The following is an 18196-nucleotide window of genomic DNA, read 5'->3' as shown; positions in this document are numbered from 1 at the left end:
GTCAGTTCAGGGCACTGGGTCAGTTCAGGGCGCTGGGTCAGTTTGGGTCGCTGGATCAGTTCAGGATGCTGGGTCACTTTGGGGGCGCTGGGTCAGTTCGGGACACTGCGTCAGTTTGAGGTCGCTAGGTCAGTTCAGGATCCTGAGTCACTTCGGGAAGCCGGGTCAGTTCAGGGCACTGGGTCAGTTCAGGGCGCTGGGTCAGTTTGCGTTGCTGGATCAGTTCGGGATGTTGGGTCAGTTTGGGGTGCTGGGTCAGTTCGGGGTCGCTGGTTAGTTTGAGGCGCTGTGTCAGTTCGGGGCGCTGGGTCAATTCGGGATGCTGGGTCAGTTTGATGTCGCTAGGTCATTTCGGGGCACTGGGTCAGTTCGGGATGCTGGGTCAGTTTGCGGCGCTGGGTCAGTTTGGTGTCGCTCGGTCATTTCGGGGCACTGGGTCAGTTCGGGATGCTGGGTCAGTTTGGGACCCTGGGTCAGTTTTAGGTCGCTCGGTCAGTTCGGGATGCTGGGTCAGTTTGGGATGCTGGGTCACTTCGGGGATGCTGGGTCAGTTTGGTGTCGCTGGGTCAGTTTGGTGTCGCTAGGTCAGTTTGGTGTCGCTAGGTCAGTTCGGGGCGCTGGGTCAGTTCGGGATGCTGGGTCAGTTCGGGGCACTGGGTCAGTTGGGGACGCTGGGTCAGATCGGGAACTTGGACATTTTGGGGTCGCTAGGTCAGTTCGCGGCACTGGGTCAGTTCGGGACGCTGGTCAGTTTGGGATGCTGGGTCAGTTCAGGATGCTGGGTCAGTTCGGGACGCTGGGTCAGTTTGGGGCGCTGTGTCAGTTCAGGATGCTGGGTCAGTTTGGGATGCTGGGTCAGTTCAGGATGCTGTGTCAGTTCGGGACGCTGGGTCAGTTTGGGGCGCTGTGTCAGTTCAGGATGCTGGGTCAGTTTGGGATGCTGGGTCAGTTCAGGATGCTGGGTCAGTTCAGCATGCTGGGTCAGTTCGGGGCGCTGGGTCAGTTCGGGGCACTGGGTCAGTTCAGGACGCTGGGTCAGTTCGGGATGCTGTGTCAGTTTGGGGCGCTGGGTCAGTTCGGGACGCTGGGTCAGTTCGGGGAGCTGGGTCAGTACAGGATGCTGGGTCAGTTCGGGATGCTGGGTCAGTTTGGGGCGCTGGGTCAGTTTGGGGCGCTGGGTCAGTTCGGGACGCCGGGTCAGTTCAGGGCACAGGGTCAGTTCAGGATGCTGGGTCTGTTCGGGGCGCAGGGTCCTTTCAGGATGCTGGGTCAGTTCGGGGACGCTGGGTCAGTTTGGGGCGCTGTGTCAATTCAGGATGCTGGGTCAGTTTGGGATGCTGGGTCAGTTCAGGATGCTGGGTCAGTTCAGGATACTGGGTCAGTTCAGGGCGCTGGGTCAGTTCGGGGCGCTGGGTCAGTTCGGCGCGCTGGGTCAGTTCAATGCGCTGGGTCAGTTCGGGATGCTGGGTCAGTTCGGGTTCGCTGGGGCAGTTCAGGTCACTGGGTCAGTTCAGAAGGCTGGGTCAGTTCAAGGCGCTGGGTCAGTTCGGGCTCACTGGGCCAGTTCAGGTCGCTGGGTCAGTTCGGGTGGCTGGGTCAGTTCAGGACACTGGGTCAGTTCGGGATGCTGGGTCAGTTCGGGTTCGCTGGGGCAGTTCAGGTCCCTGGGTCAGTTCGGGAGGCTGGGTCAGTTCGAGGCGCTGGGTCAGTTCGGGCTCACTGGGCCAGTTCAGGTCGCTGGGTCAGTTCGGGATGCTGGGTCAGTTCGGGGCGCTGGGTCAGTTCAGGATGCTGGGTCAGTTTGAGAGCGCTGGGTCAGTTTGGGGCACTGCGTCAGTTGGAGGTCGCTTGGTCAGTTCAGGATCCTGAGACACTTCGGGACGCCGGGTCAGTTCAGGGCACTGGGTCAGTTCAGGGCGCTGGGTCAGTTTGGGTCGCTGGGTCAGTTCGGGATGCTGGGTCAGTTCTAGGGCACTGGGTCAGTTCAGGGCGCTGGGTCAGTTTGGGTCGCTGGATCAGTTCGGGATGCTGGGTCAGTTTAGGGCGCTGTGTCAGTTCGGGGTCGCTGGGTTAGTTTGAGGCGCTGTGTCAGTTCGGGATGCTGGGTCAGTTTGGGGCGCTGGGTCAGTTTGTGGATGCTGGGTCAGTTCGGGACGCTGGGTCAGTTCAGGGCGCTGGCTCAGTTCGGGGCGCTGGGTCAGTTCGGCGCGCTGGGTCAGTTCAATGCGCTGGGTCAGTTCGGGATGCTGGGTCAGTTCGGGTTCGCTGGGGCAGTTCAGTTCACTGGGTCAGTTCAGGAGGCTGGATCAGTTCAAGGCGCTGGGTCAGTTCGGGCTCACTGGGCCAGTTCAGGTCACTGGGTCAGTCGGGAGGCTGGGTCAGTTCAGGATGCTGGATGAGTTCAGAGCGCTGGGTCAGTTCAGGATGCTGGGTCAGTTTGGGGTCACTGGGTCAGTTTGGGATGCTGGGTCAGTTCGGGATGCTGGGTGAGTTCGGGGCGCTGGGTCAGTTCAGGATGCTGGGTCACTTTGGGGGCGCTGGGTCAGTTCGGGACACTGCGTCAGTTTGAGGTCGCTAGGTCAGTTCAGGATCCTGAGTCACTTCGGGACGCCGGGTCAGTTCAGGGCACTGGGTCAGTTCGGGGCGCTGGGTCAGTTCAGGGCACTGGGTCAGTTCAGGGCGCTGGGTCAGTTTGGGTCGCTGGATCAGTTCAGGATGCTGGGTCACTTTGGGGGCGCTGGGTCAGTTCGGGACACTGCGTCAGTTTGAGGTCGCTAGGTCAGTTCAGGATCCTGAGTCACTTCGGGAAGCCGGGTCAGTTCAGTGAACTGGGTCAGTTCAGGGCCCTGGGTCAGTTTGGGTCGCTGGATCAGTTCAGGGCACTGGGTCAGTTCAGGGCGCTGGGTCAGTTCAGGGCACTGGGTCAGTTCAGGGCGCTGGGTCAGTTCAGGGCACTGGGTCAGTTCAGCGCTGGGTCAGTTTGGGTCGCTGGATCAGTTCGGGATGCTGGGTCAGTTTGGGGTGCTGGGTCAGTTCGGGGTCGCTGGGTTAGTTTGAGGCGCTGTGTCAGTTCGGGGCGCTGGGTCAATTCGGGATGCTGGGTCAGTTTGGTGTCGCTAGGTCATTTCGGGGCACTGGGTCAGTTCGGGATGCTGGGTCAGTTTGGGGCGCTGGGTCAGTTTGGTGTCGCTCGGTCATTTCGGGGCACTGGGTCAGTTCGGGATGCTGGGTCAGTTTGGGACCCTGGGTCAGTTTTAGGTCGCTCGGTCAGTTTGGGATGCTGGGTCAGTTTGGGATGCTGGGTCACTTCGGGGATGCTGGGTCAGTTTGGTGTCGCTGGGTCAGTTTGGCGTCGCTAGGTCAGTTTGGTGTCACTAGGTCAGTTCGGGGCGCTGGGTCAGATCGGGAACTTGGTCAGTTTGGGGTCCCTAGGTCAGTTCGCGGCACTGGGTCAGTTCGGGACGCTGGTCAGTTTGGGGCGCTGTGTCAGTTCAGGATGCTGGGTCAGTTTGGGATGCTGGGTCAGTTCAGGATGCTGGGTCAGTTCAGGATGCTGGGTCAGTTCGGGGCACTGGGTCAGTTCAGGACGCTGGGTCAGTTCGGGATGCTGTGTCAGTTCGGGGCGCTGGGTCAGTTCGGGGCGCTGGGTCAGTTCGGGGAGCTGGGTCAGTACAGGATGCTGGGTCAGTTCGGGATGCTGGGTCAGTTTGGGGTGCTGGGTCAGTTCGGGTCTCTGGGTCAGTTCGGGACGCTGGGTCAGTTCAGGGCACTGGGTCAGTTCAGGATGCTGGGTCTGTTCGGGGCGCAGTGTCCTTTCAGGATGCTGGGTCAGTTCGGGGACGCTGGGTCAGTTTGGGGCGCTGTGTCAATTCAGGATGCTGGGTCAGTTTGGGATGCTGGGTGAGTTCAGGATGCTGGGTCAGTTCAGGATGCTGGGTCAGTTCGGGACGCTGGGTCAGTTTGGGGCGCTGGGTCAGTTCAGGTCGCTGGGTCAGTTCGGGAGGCTGGGTCAGTTCGAGACGCTGGGTCAGTTCGGGGTCACTGGGCCAGTTCAGGTCGCTGGGTCAGTTCGGGATGCTGGGTCAGTTCGGGGCGCTGGGTCAGTTCAGGATGCTGGGTCAGTTTGGGGGCGCTGGGTCAGTTTGGGGCACTGCGTCAGTTTGAGGTCGCTAGGTCAGTTCAGGATCCTGAGTCACTTCGGGACGCCAGGTCAGTTCAGGGCGCTGGGTCAGTTCAGGGCGCTGGGTCAGTTTGGGTCGCTGGATCAGTTCGGGATGCTGGGTCAGTATCGGGCGCTGGATCAGTTCGGGATGCTGGGTCAGTTTAGGGCGCTGGGTCAGTTCGGGGTCGCTGGGTTAGTTTGAGGCGCTGTGTCAGTTCGGGATGCTGGGTCAGTTTGGGGCGCTGGGTCAGTTTGTGGATGCTGGGTCAGTTCGGGACGCTGGGTCAGTTTGAGGACGCTAGGTCAGTTCGGGATGCTGGGTCAGTTTGGTGTCGCTGGGTCAGTTTGGGGCGCTGGGTCAGTTTGGGGTCGCTAAGTCAGTTCGGTGCGCTGGGTCAGTTTGGGATGCTGGGTCAGTTTGAGGTCACTAGGTCAGTTCAGGATGCTGGGTCAGTTTGGGAAGTTGGGTCAGCTCGGGACTCTGGGTCAGTTCGGGACGCTGGGTCAGTTCGGGATGCTGGGTCAGTTCGGGGCACTGGGTCAGTTGGGGACACTGGGTCAGATCGGGAACTTGGTCAGTTTGGGGTCGCTAGGTCAGTTCGGGGCGCTGGGTCAGTTTGGGGTCGCTAGGTCAGTTCGGGGCACTGGGTCAGTTCGGGACGCTGGTCAGTTTGCGATGCTGGGTCAGTTCAGGATGCTGGGTCAGTTTGAGGTCACTAGGTCAGTTCAGGATGCTGGGTCAGTTTGGGAAGCTGAGTCAGTTCGGGACGCTGGGTCAGTTCGGGATGCTGGGTCAGTTCGGGACGCTGGGTCAGTTCAGGGATGCTCGGTCAGTTCGGGGCACTGGGTCAGTTAGGGACGCTGGGTCAGTTTGGGGCGCTGGGTCAGTTCGGGGCGGTAGGTCAGTTCAGGAACTTGGTCAGTTTGGGGTCGCTAGGTCAGCTCGGGGCGTTGGGTCAGTTCGGGACTCTGGGTCATTTCAGGGTCGCTGGGTCAGTTCTTGACAACAAAGAACAAAGAACAAAGAACAATACAGCACAGGAACAGGCCCTTCGGCCCTCCAAGCCCGTGCCGCTCCCTGGTCCAAACTAGACCATTCTTTTGTATCCCTCCATTCCCACTCCGTTCATATGGCTGTCCAGATTAGTCTTAAACGTTCCCAGTGTGTCCGCCTCCACCACCTTGCCTGGCAGCGCATTCCAGGCCCCCACCACCCTCTGTGTAAAATATGTCCTTCTGATATCTGTGTTAAACCTCCCCCCCTTCACCTTGAACCTATGACCCCTCGTGAACGTCACCACCGACCTGGGGAAAAGCTTCCCACCGTTCACCCTATCTATGCCTTTCATAATTTTATACACCTCTATTAAGTCTCCCCTCATTCTCCGTCTTTCCAGGGAGAACAACCCCAGTTTACCCAATCTCTCCTCATAACTAAGCCACTCCATACCAGGCAACATCCTGGTAAACCTCCTCTGTACTCTCTCCAAAGCCTCCACGTCCTTCTGGTAGTGTGGCGACCAGAACTGGATGCAGTATTCCAAATGCGGCCGAACCAACGTTCTATACATCTGCAACATCAGACCCCAACTTTTATACTCTATGCCCCGTCCTATAAAGGCAAGCATGCCATATGCCTTCTTCACCACCTTCTCCAACTGTGACGTCACCTTCAAGGATCTGTGGACTAGCACACCCAGGTCCCTCTGCGTATCTACACCCTTTATGGTTCTGCCATTTATCGTATAGCTCCTCCCTACATTATTTCTACCAAAATGCATCACTTCGCATTTATCAGGATTGAACTCCATCTGCCATTTCTTTGCCCAAATTTCCAGCCTATCTATATCCTTCTGTAGCTTCTGACAATGCTCCTCACTATCTGCAAGTCCTGCCAATTTTGTGTTGTCCGCAAACTTACTGATCACCCCAGTTACACCTTCTTCCAGATCGTTTATATAAATCACAAACAGCAGAGGTCCCAATACAGACCCCTGCGGAATACCACTAGTCACAGGCCTCCAGCTGGAAAAAGACCCCTCCACTACCACCCTTTGTCTTCTGTGACCAAGCCAGTTCTCCACCCATCTAGCCACCTCCCCCTTTATCCCATGAGATCCAACCTTTTTCACCAGCCTACCATGAGGGGCTTTGTCAAACGCTTTACCAAAGTCCATATAGACGACATCCACGGCCCTTCCTTCATCAACCATTCTGGTCACTTCTTCAAAAAGCTCCACCAGGTTAGTGAGGCATGACCTCCCTCTCACAAAACCATGCTGACTATCGTTAATGAGTTTATTCCTTTCTAAATGCGCATACAACATGGGACATTGGGTCAGTTCGGGATGCTGGGTCAGTTCGGGATGTTGGGTCAGTTTGGGGTCGCCGGGTCAGTTTGGGACGCTGGGTCAGTTCGGGGATGCTGGGTCAGTTTGAGGCGGTGGGTCAGTTTGGGGTCGCGAGGTCAGTTCGGGGCGCTGGGTCAGTTCAGGAGGCTGGGTGTGTTTGAGGTCGCTAGGTCAGTTCAGAATGATGGGTAAGTTCGGGATGCTGGGTCAGTTTGGGGTGATGGGTCAGTTCGGGGCACTGGGTCAGTTCGGGATGCTGGGTCAGTTTGGGGCGATGGGTCAGTTCGGTGCAATGGGTCAGTTCGGGATGCTGGGTCAGTTCAGGATGCTGGGTCAGTTCGGGTCGCTGGGTCAGTTCGGGGCACTGGGTCAGTTCGGGATGCTGTGTGCATTCGGGGCGCTGGGTCAGTTCGGGGAGCTGGGTCAGTACAGGATGCTGGGTCAGTTCGGGACGCTGGGTCAGTTTGGGGCACTGGGTCAGTTTGGGGTGCTGGGTCAGTTTGGGGCACTGGGTCAGTTCAGGGTGCTGGATCAATTCGGGATGCTGGGTCAGTTCGGGATGCTGGGTCAGTTCAGGATGCTGGGTCAGTTCGGGATGCTGGGTCAGTTTGGGGTCGCTGGGCCAGTTCAGGTCGCTGGGTCAGTTCGGGAGGCTGGGTCAGTTCAGGTCGCTGGGTCAGATCGGGAGGCTGGGTCAGTTCAGGACACTGGGTCAGTTCGGGTTGCTGGGTCAGTTCAGATCGCTGGGTCAGTTCGGGGCGCTGGGTCAGTTCGGGGCGCTGGGTCAGTTCAATGCGCTGGGTCAGTTCGGGATGCTGGGTCAGTTCGGGTTCGCTGGGGCAGTTCAGGTCACTGGGTCAGTTCGGGAGGCTGGGTCAGTTCAAGGCGCTGGGTCAGTTCAGGCTCACTGGGCCAGTTCAGGTCGCTGGGTCAGTCGGGAGGCTGGGTCAGTTCAGGATGCTGGGTGAGTTCGGGGCGCTGGGTCAGTTCAGGATGCTGGGTCAGTTTGGGGTCACTGGGTCAGTTCGGGATGCTGGGTCAGTTCGGGATGCTGGGTGAGTTCGGGGCGCTGGGTCAGTTCAGGATGCTGGGTCAGTATGGGGGCGCTGGGTCAGTTCGGGACACTGCGTCAGTTTGAGGTCGCTAGGTCAGTTCAGGATCCTGAGTCACTTCGGGATGCCGGGTCAGTTCAGGGCACTGGGTCAGTTCAGGGCGCTGGGTTAGTTTGGGTCGCTGGATCAGTTCAGGATGCTGGGTCACTTTGGGGGCGCTGGGTCAGTTCGGGACACTGCGTCAGTTTGAGGTCGCTAGGTCAGTTCAGGATCCTGAGTCACTTCGGGACGCGGGGTCAGTTCAGGGCACTGGGTCAGTTCAGGGCGCTGGGTCAGTTTGGGTCGCTGGATCAGTTCGGGATGCTGGGTCAGTTTGGGGTGCTGGGTCAGTTCGGGGTCGCTGGGTTAGTTTGAGGCGCTGTGTCAGTTCGGGGCGCTGGGTCAATTCGGGACGCTGGGTCAGTTTGGTGTCGCTAGGTCATTTCGGGGCACTGGGTCAGTTCGGGATGCTGGGTCAGTTTGGGGCGCTGGGTCAGTTTGGTGTCGCTAGGTCATTTCGGGGCACTGGATCAGTTCGGGATGCTGGGTCAGTTTGGGACCCTGGGTCAGTTTTAGGTCGCTCGGTCAGTTTGGGATGCTGGGTCAGTTTGGGATGCTGGGTCACTTCGGGGATGCTGGGTCAGTTTGGTGTCGCTGGGTCAGTTTCGTGTCGTTCAGTCAGTTTGGTGTCGCTAGGTCAGTTCGGGACGCTGGGTCAGTTTGGGGCGCTGGGTCAGTTCAAGGCGCTGGGTCAGTTCGGGATGCTGGGTCAGTTCGGGTTCGCTGGGCCAGTTCAGATCGCTGGGTCAGTTCGGGAGGCTGGGTCAGTTCGAGGCGCTGGGTCAGTTCGGGGTCACTGGGCCAGTTCAGGTCGCTCGGTCAGTCGGGAGGCTGGGTCAGTTCGGGATGCTGGGTGAGTTCGGGGCGCTGGGTCAGTTCTGGATGCTGGGTCAGTTTAGGGGCGCTGGGTCAGTTCGGGACACTGCGTCAGTTTGAGGTCGCTAGGTCAGTTTGGTTCGCTGGATCAGTTCGGGATGCTGGGTCAGTTCGGGGTACTGGGTCAGTTCAGGGCACTGGGTCAGTTCAGGGCGCTGGGTCAGTTTGGGTCGCTGGATCAGTTCGGGGTGCTGGGTCAGTTTGGGGCGCTGGGTCAGTTCGGGGTCACTGGGTCAGTTTGAGGTGCTGTGTCAGTTCGGGGCGCTGTGTCAGTTCGGGACGCTGTGTCAGTTCGGGACGCTGGGTCAGTTTGGGGTCGCTAGGTCAGTTCGGGGCACTGGGTCAGTTCGGGACGCTGGTCAGTTTGGGAAGCTGGGTCAGTTCGGGATGCTGGGTCAGTTTGAGGTCACTAGGTCAGTTCAGGATGCTGGGTCAGTTTGGGGCGCTGGGTCAGTTCGGGACGCTGGTCAGTTCGGGATGCTGGGTCAGTTCGGGACACTGGGTCAGTTCAAGGCGCTGGGTCAATTCGGGATGCTGGGTCAGTTCGGGGCGCTGGGTCAGTTCGGGACGCTGGGTCAGTTCGGGGCGCTGGGTCATTTCGGGACGTTGGGTCAGTTCAAGGCGCTGGGTCAGTTCGGGACGCTGGGTCAGTTCAAGGCGCTGGGTCAGTTCGGGATGCTGGGTCTGTTCAAGGCGCTGGGTCAGTTCGGGAGGCTGGGTCAGTTCGGGATGCTGGGTCAGTTCCGGATGCCGGGTCAGTTCGGGAGGCTGTGTCAGTTTGTGGTCGCTGGGTCTGTTTGGGGTCGCTGGGTCAGTTCAGGATGCTGGGTCAGTTCGGGGTCGCTGGGTTAGTTCAGGACGCCGGGTCAGTTAAGGGCACTGGGTCAGATCTGGAGGCTGGGTCAGTTTGGGGCTCTGGGTCAGTTCAGGGACGCTGGGTCAGTTTGGGGCGCTGGGTCAGTTCGGGATGCTGGGTCAGTTCAGGATGCTGGGTCAGTTCAGGATGCTGGGTCAGTTCGGGGCGCTGGGTCAGTTCGGGATGCTGGGTCAGTTCAGGAAGCTGGGTCAGTTCAGGATGCTGGGTCAGTTCAGGATGCTGGGTCAGTTCGGGGCGATGGGTCAGTTCGGGACGCTGGGTCAGTTCGGGATGATGTGTCACTCTGTGGGCGCTGGGACAGTTCGGGACACTGCCTCAGTTTGAGGTCGCGAGGTCAGTTCAGGATCCTGAGTCACTTCGGGACGCCGGGTCAGTTCAGGGCACTGGGTCAGTTTGGGGCACTGGGTCAGTTTGGTGTCGCTAGGTCATTTCGGGGCACTGGGTCAGTTCGGGATCCTGGTCAGTTTGGGACCCTGGGTCAGTTTTTGGTCGCTCGGTCAGTTCGGGATTCTGCGTCAGTTTGGGATGCTGGGTCACTTCGGGGATGCTGGGTCAGTTTGGTGTCGCTGGGTCAGTTTGGTGTCGCTAGGTCAGTTTGGTGTCGCTAGGTCAGTTCGGGGCGCTGGGTCAGTTCGGGATGCTGGGTCAGTACGGGGCACTGGGTCAGTTGGGGACGCTGGGTCAGATCGGGGACTTGGTCAGTTTTGGGGTCGCTAGGTCAGTTCGCGGCGCTGGGTCAGTTCGGGACGCTGGTCAGTTTGGGATGCTGGGTCAGTTCAGGATGCTGGGTCAGTTCGGGACGCTGGGTCAGTTTGGGGCGCTGTGTCAGTTCAGGATGCTGGGTCAGTTTGGGATGCTGGGTCAGTTCAGGATGCTGGGTCAGTTCAGGATGCTGGGTCAGTTCGGGGCGCTGGGTCAGTTCGGGACGCTGGGTCAGTTCGGGATGCTGTGTCAGTTCGGGGCGCTGGGTCAGTTCGGGGCGCTGGGTCAGTTCAGGGAGCTGGGTCAGTACAGGATGCTGGGTCAGTTCGGGGCACTGGGTCAGTTCGGGGCGCTGGGTCAGTTCGGGATGCTGGGTCAGTTTGGGACGCTGGGTCAGTTCAGGTCGCTGGGTCAGTTCGGGACGCCGGGTCAGTTCAGGGCACTGGGTCAGTTCAGGATGCTGGGTCTGTTCGGGGCGCAGGGTCATTTCAGGATGCTGGGTCAGTTCAGGATGCTGGGTCAGTTTGGGAAGCTGGGTCAGTTCAGGATGCTGGGTCAGTTCAGGATGATGGGTCAGTTCAGGATGCTGGGTCAGTCCGGTACGCTAGGTCAGTTTGGGATGCTGGGTCAGTTCGGGATGCTGGGTCAGTTCGGGAGGCTGGGTCAGTTCGAGGCGCTGGGTCAGTTCGGGGTCACTGGGCCAGTTCAGGTCGCTAGGTCAGTCGGGAGGCTGGGTCAGTTCGGGATGCTGGGTGAGTTCGGGGCGCTGGGTCAGTTCTGGATGCTGGGTCAGTTTAGTGGCGCTGGGTCAGTTCGGGACACTGCATCAGTTTGAGGTCGCTAGGTCAGTTCAGGATCCTGAGTCACTTCGGGACGCCGGGTCAGTTCAGGGCACTGGGTCAGTTCAGGGCGCTGGGTCAGTTTGGGTCGCTGGATCAGTTCGGGATGCTGGGTCAGTTTGGGGCGCTGGGTCAGTTCGGGGTGATGTGTCACTCTGTGGGCGCTGGGACAGTTCGGGACACTGCCTCAGTTTGAGGTCGCGAGGTCAGTTCAGGATCCTGAGTCACTTCGGGACGCCGGGTCAGTTCAGGGCACTGGGTCAGTTTGGGGCACTGGGTCAGTTTGGTGTCGCTAGGTCATTTCGGGGCACTGGGTCAGTTCGGGATCCTGGTCAGTTTGGGACCCTGGGTCAGTTTTTGGTCGCTCGGTCAGTTCGGGATTCTGCGTCAGTTTGGGATGCTGGGTCACTTCGGGGATGCTGGGTCAGTTTGGTGTCGCTGGGTCAGTTTGGTGTCGCTAGGTCAGTTTGGTGTCGCTAGGTCAGTTCGGGGCGCTGGGTCAGTTCGGGATGCTGGGTCAGTACGGGGCACTGGGTCAGTTGGGGACGCTGGGTCAGATCGGGGACTTGGTCAGTTTTGGGGTCGCTAGGTCAGTTCGCGGCGCTGGGTCAGTTCGGGACGCTGGTCAGTTTGGGATGCTGGGTCAGTTCAGGATGCTGGGTCAGTTCGGGACGCTGGGTCAGTTTGGGGCGCTGTGTCAGTTCAGGATGCTGGGTCAGTTTGGGATGCTGGGTCAGTTCAGGATGCTGGGTCAGTTCAGGATGCTGGGTCAGTTCGGGGCGCTGGGTCAGTTCGGGACGCTGGGTCAGTTCGGGATGCTGTGTCAGTTCGGGGCGCTGGGTCAGTTCGGGGCGCTGGGTCAGTTCAGGGAGCTGGGTCAGTACAGGATGCTGGGTCAGTTCGGGGCACTGGGTCAGTTCGGGGCGCTGGGTCAGTTCGGGATGCTGGGTCAGTTTGGGACGCTGGGTCAGTTCAGGTCGCTGGGTCAGTTCGGGACGCCGGGTCAGTTCAGGGCACTGGGTCAGTTCAGGATGCTGGGTCTGTTCGGGGCGCAGGGTCATTTCAGGATGCTGGGTCAGTTCAGGATGCTGGGTCAGTTTGGGAAGCTGGGTCAGTTCAGGATGCTGGGTCAGTTCAGGATGATGGGTCAGTTCAGGATGCTGGGTCAGTCCGGTACGCTAGGTCAGTTTGGGATGCTGGGTCAGTTCGGGATGCTGGGTCAGTTCGGGAGGCTGGGTCAGTTCGAGGCGCTGGGTCAGTTCGGGGTCACTGGGCCAGTTCAGGTCGCTAGGTCAGTCGGGAGGCTGGGTCAGTTCGGGATGCTGGGTGAGTTCGGGGCGCTGGGTCAGTTCTGGATGCTGGGTCAGTTTAGTGGCGCTGGGTCAGTTCGGGACACTGCATCAGTTTGAGGTCGCTAGGTCAGTTCAGGATCCTGAGTCACTTCGGGACGCCGGGTCAGTTCAGGGCACTGGGTCAGTTCAGGGCGCTGGGTCAGTTTGGGTCGCTGGATCAGTTCGGGATGCTGGGTCAGTTTGGGGCGCTGGGTCAGTTCGGGGTCGCTGGGTCAGTTTGAGGCGCTGTGTCAGTTCGGGGCGCTGGGTCAGTTCGGGAGGCTGGGTCAGTTTGGGGGTCGCTAGGTCAGTTCGGGGCACTGGGTCAGTTCGGGAAGCTGGTCAGTTTGGGATGCTGGGTCAGTTCGGGATGCTGGGTCAGTTTGAGGTCACTAGGTCAGTTTGGGATGCTGGCTCAGTTTGGGGCACTGGGTCAGTTCGGGACACTGGGTCAGATCAAGGCGCTGGGTCAATTCGGGACGCTGGGTCAGTTCGGGGCGCTGGGTCAGTTCGGGATGCTGTGTCAGTTCGGGGCGCTGGGTCAGTTCGGGGCGCTGGGTCAGTTCAGGGAGCTGGGTCAGTACAGGATGCTGGGTCAGTTCGGGGCACTGGGTCAGTTCGGGGCACTGGGTCAGTTCGGGATGCTGGGTCAGTTTGGGACGCTGGGTCAGTTCAGGTCGCTGGGTCAGTTCGGGACGCCGGGTCAGTTCAGGGCACTGGGTCAGTTCAGGATGCTGGGTCTGTTCGGGGCGCAGGTTCATTTCAGGATGCTGGGTCAGTTCAGGATGCTGGGTCAGTTCGGGAGTCTGGGTCAGTTTGGGGGTCGCTAGGTCAGTTCGGGGCACTGGGTCAGTTCGGGAAGCTGGTCAGTTTGGGATGCTGGGTCAGTTCGGGATGCTGGGTCAGTTTGAGGTCACTAGGTCAGTTTGGGATGCTGGCTCAGTTTGGGGCACTGGGTCAGTTCGGGACACTGGGTCAGATCAAGGCGCTGGGTCAATTCGGGACGCTGGGTCAGTTCGGGGCGCTGGGTCAGTTCGGGATGCTGGGTAGGTTTGAGGTCGCTTGGTCATTTTGGGATGCTGGGTCAGTTTGGGGCGCTGGGTCAGTACGGGACGCTGGGTCAGTTCAAGGCGCTGTGTCAGTTCAGGACGCTGGGTCAGTTCAAGGCGCTGGGTCAGTTCGGGATGCTGGGTCAGTTCAAGGCGCTGGGTCAGTTCGGGAGGCTGGGTCAGTTCGGGATGCTGGGTCAGTTCCGGACGTCGGGTCAGTTCGGGAGGCTGGGTCAGTTTGAGGTCGCTGGGTCAGTTTGGGGTCGCTGGGTCAGTTCAGGAGGCTGGGTCAGTTCGGGGTCGCTGGGTTAGTTCGGGACGCCGGGTCAGTTAAGGGCACTGGGTCAGATCTGGATGCTGTGTCAGTTTGGGGCTCTGGGTCAGTTCAGGGACGCTGGGTCAGTTTGAGGCGCTGGGTCAGTTCGGGATGCTGGGTCAGTTCGGGATGCTGGGTCAGTTCACGATGCTGGGTCAGTTCGGGGCGATGGGTCAGTTTGGGGCGCTGGGTCAGTTCGGGATGCTGTGTCCGTTCGGTGCGCTGGGTCAGTTTGGGGCGCTGGGTCACGTCGGGGAGCTGGGTCAGTACAGGATGCTGGGTCAGTTCGGGACGCTGGGTCAGTTTGGGGCACTGGGTCAGTTTGGGATGCTGGGTCAGTTTGGGGCACTGGGTCAGTTCGGGGTGCTGGGTCAGTTTGGGATGCTGGGTCAGTTCGGGATGCTTGGTCAGTTCAGGATGCTGGGTCAGTTCGGGACGCTGGTCAGTTTGGGATGCTGGGTCAGTTCAGGATGCTGGGTCAGTTTGGGACGCTGGGTCAGTTTGGGGCGCTGTGTCAGTTCAGGATGCTGGGTCAGTTTGGGATTTTGGGTCAGTTCAGGATGCTGGGTCAGTTCAGGATGCTGGGTCAGTTCGGGGCGATGGGTCAGTTCGGGACGCTGGGTCAGTTCGGGATGCTGTGTCAGTTCGGGGCGCTGGGTCAGTTCGGGGCGCTGGGTCAGTTCGGGGAGCTGGGTCAGAACAGGATGCTGGGTCAGTTCGGGGTGCTGGGTCAGTTCGGGGCGCTGGGTCAGTTCGGGATGCTGGGTCAGTTTGGGACGCTGGGTCAGTTCAGGTCGCTGGGTCAGTTCGGGACGCCGGGTCAGTTCAGGGCACTGGGTCAATTCAGGATGCTGGGTCAGTTCGGGGACGCTGGGTCAGTTTGAGGGGCTGTGTCAATTCAGGATGATGGGTCAGTTTGGGATGCTGGGTCAGTTCAGGATGCTGGGTCAGTTCAGGATGCTGGGTCAGTTCGGGATGCTGGGTCAGTTCAGGATGCTGGGTCAGTTCAGGATGCTGGGTCAGTTCGGGAGGCTGGGTCAGTTCGAGGCGCTGGGTCAGTTCGGGGTCACTGGGCCAGTTCAGGTCGCTTGGTCAGTCGGGAGGCTGGGTCAGTTCGGGATGCTGGGTGAGTTCGGGGCGCTGGGTCAGTTCTGGATGCTGGGTCAGTTTAGGGGCGCTGGGTCAGTTCGGGACACTACATCAGTTTGAGGTCGCTCGGTCAGTTCAGGATCCTGAGTCACTTCGGGACGCCGGGTCAGTTCAGTGCACTGGGTCAGTTCAGGGCGCTGGGTCAGTTTGGGTCGCTGGATCAGTTCGGGATGCTGGGTCAGTTTGGGGCGCTGGGTCAGTTCGGAGTCGCTGGGTCAGTTTGAGGCGCTGTGTCAGTTCGGGGCGCTGGATCAGTTCGGGAGGCTGGGTCAGTTTGGGGGTCGCTAGGCCAGTTCGGGGCACTGGATCAGTTCGGGACGCTGTTCAGTTTGGGATGCTGGGTCAGTTCGGGATGCTGGGTCAGTTTGAGGTCACTAGGTCAGTTCAGGATGCTGGGTCAGTTTGGGAAGCTTGGTCAGTTTGGGACGCTGGGTCAGTTCGGGATGCTGGGTCAGTTTGGGGCGCAGGGTCAGTTTCTGGATGCTGGGTCAGTTCGGGATGCTGGGTAGGTTTGAGGTCGCTAGGTCAGTTTGGGATGCTGGGTCAGTTTGGGGCGCTGGGTCAGTTCGGGACACTGGGTCAGTTCAAGGCACTGGGTCAATTCGGGACGCTGGGTCATTTCGGGGCGCTGGGTCAGTTCGGGACGCTGGGTAGGTTTGAGGTCGCTTGGTCAGTTTGGGATGCTGGGTCAGTTTGGGGCGCTGGGTCAGTACGGGACGCTGGGTCAGTTCAGGGCGCTGGGTCAGTTCGGGATGCTGGGTCAGTTCAAGGCGCTGGTTCAGTTCGGGAGGCTGGGTCAGTTTGGGATGCTGGGTCAGTTCCGGACGCCGGGTCAGTTTGGGAGGATGGGTCAGTTTGAGGTCGCTGTGTCAGTTTGGGGTCGCTGGGTCAGTTCAGGATGCTGGGTCAGTTCGGGGTCGCTGGGTTAGTTCGGGACGCCGGGTCAGTTAAGGGCACTGGGTCAGTTCGGGATGCTGGGTCAGTTCGGGATGCTGGGTCAGTTCACGATGCTGGGTCAGTTCGGGGCGCTGGGTAAGTTCGGGACGCTGGGTCAGTTCGGGACGCTGGGTCAGTTCGGGATGCTGGGTCAGTTCAAGGCGCTGGGTCAGTTCGGGAGGCTTGTTCAGTTCGGGATGCTGGGTCAGCTCTGGACGCCGGGTCAGTTCGGGAGGCTGGGTCAGTTTGAGGTCGCTGGGTCAGTTTGGGGTCGCTGGGTCAGTTCAGGATGCTGGGTCAGTTTGGGGCTCTGGGTCAGTTAAGGGAGGCTGGGTCAGTTTGGGGCGCTGGGTCAGTTCGGGATGCTGGGTCAGTTCGGGATGCTGGGTCAGTTCACGATGCTGGGTCAGTTCGGGGCGATGGGTAAGTTCGGGACGCTGGGTCAGTTTGGGTCGCTGGATCAGTTCGGGGTGCTGGGTCAGTTTGGGGCGCTGGGTCAGTTCGGGGTCGCTGGGTCAGTTTGAGGCGCTGTGTCAGTTCGGGGCGCTGGCTCATTTCGGGAGTCTGGGTCAGTTTGGGGGTCGCTAGGTCAGTTCGGGGCACTGGGTCAGTTCGGGACGCTGGTCAGTTTGGGATGCTGGGTCAGTTCGGGATGCTGGGTCAGTTTGAGGTCACTAGGTCAGTTTGGGATGCTGGCTCAGTTTGGGGCGCTGGGTCAGTTCGGGACACTGGGTCAGATCAAGGCGCTGGGTCAATTCGGGACGCTGGGTCAGTTCGGGGCGCTGGGTCAGTTCGGGATGCTGGGTAGGTTTGAGGTCGCTTGGTCAGTTTGGGATGCTGGGTCAGTTTGGGGCGCTGGGTCAGTACGGGACGCTGGGTCAGTTCAAGGCGCTGTGTCAGTTCAGGACGCTGGGTCAGTTCAAGGCGCTGGGTCAGTTCGGGATGCTGGGTCAGTTCAAGGCGCTGGGTCAGTTCGGGAGGCTGGGTCAGTTCAGGATGCTGGGTCAGTTCCGGACGCCGGGTCAGTTCGGGAGGCTGGGTCAGTTTGAGGTCGCTGGGTCAGTTTGGGGTCGCTGGGTCAGTTCAGGATGCTGGGTGAGTTCGGGGTCGCTGGGTTAGTTCGGGACGCCGGGTCAGTTAAGGGCACTGGGTCAGATCTGGATGCTGGGTCAGTTTGGGGCTCTGGGTCAGTTCAGGGACGCTGGGTCAGTTCGGGATGCTGGGTCAGTTCGGGATGCTGGGTCAGTTCACGATGCTGGGTCAGTTCGGGGCGCTGGGTCAGTTCGGGACGCTGGGTCAGTTCGGCAAGCTGGGTCAGTTCAGGATGCTGGGTCAGTTCAGGATGCTGGGTCAGTTCGGGGCGATGGGTCAGTTTGGGGCGCTGCGTCAGTTCGGGATGCTGTGTCCGTTCGGTGCGCTGGGTCAGTTTGGGGCGCTGGTCAGGTCGGGGAGCTGGGTCAGTACAGGATGCTGGGTCAGTTCGGGACGCTGGGTCAGTTTGGGGCACTGGGTCAGTTTGGGATGCTGGGTCAGTTTGGGGCACTGGGTCAGTTCGGGGTGCTGGGTCAGTTTGGGATGCTGGGTCAGTTCGGGATGCTTGGTCAGTTCAGGATGCTGGGTCAGTTCGGGATGCTCGGTCAGTTTGGGGTCGCTGGGCCAGTTCAGGTCGCTGGGTCAGTTCGCGGCGCTGGGTCAGTTCGGGACGCTGGTCAGTTTGGGATGCTGGGTCAGTTCAGGATGCTGGGTCAGTTTGGGACGCTGGGTCAGTTTGGGGCGCTGTGTCAGTTCAGGATGCTGGGTCAGTTTGGGATTTTGGGTCAGTTCAGGATGCTGGGTCAGTTCAGGATGCTGGGTCAGTTCGGGGCGATGGGTCAGTTCGGGACGCTGGGTCAGTTCGGGATGCTGTGTCAGTTCGGGGCGCTGGGTCAGTTCGGGGCGCTGGGTCAGTTCGGGGAGCTGGGTCAGAACAGGATGCTGGGTCAGTTCGGGGTGCTGGGTCAGTTCGGGGCGCTGGGTCAGTTCGGGATGCTGGGTCAGTTTGGGACGCTGGGTCAGTTCAGGTCGCTGGGTCAGTTCGGGACGCCGGGTCAGTTCAGGGCACTGGGTCAGTTCAGGATGCTGGGTCTGTTCGGGGCGCAGGGTCATTTCAGGATGCTGGGTCAGTTCGGGATGCTGGATCAGTTCAGGATGATGGGTCAGTTCAGGATGCTGGGTCAGTTCAGGATGCTGGGTCAGTTCAGGATGCTGGGTCAGTTCGGGATGCTGGGTCAGTTCAGGATGCTGGGTCAGTTCAGGATGCTGGGTCAGTCCGGTACGCTGGGTCAGTTTGGGGCCCTGGGTCAGTTCAAGGCGCTGGGTCAGTTCGGGATGCTGGGTCAGTTCGGGAGGCTGGGTCAGTTCGAGGCGCTGGGTCAGTTCGGGGTCACTGGGCCAGTTCAGGTCGCTTGGTCAGTCGGG

This window comes from Mustelus asterias, chromosome 22 (assembly GCF_964213995.1).
Source record: "Mustelus asterias chromosome 22, sMusAst1.hap1.1, whole genome shotgun sequence".
Classification (NCBI taxonomy): domain Eukaryota; kingdom Metazoa; phylum Chordata; class Chondrichthyes; order Carcharhiniformes; family Triakidae; genus Mustelus; species Mustelus asterias.
The sequence above is the reverse complement of the archived record's forward strand: the minus strand, read 5'-3'. Positions refer to the sequence as shown.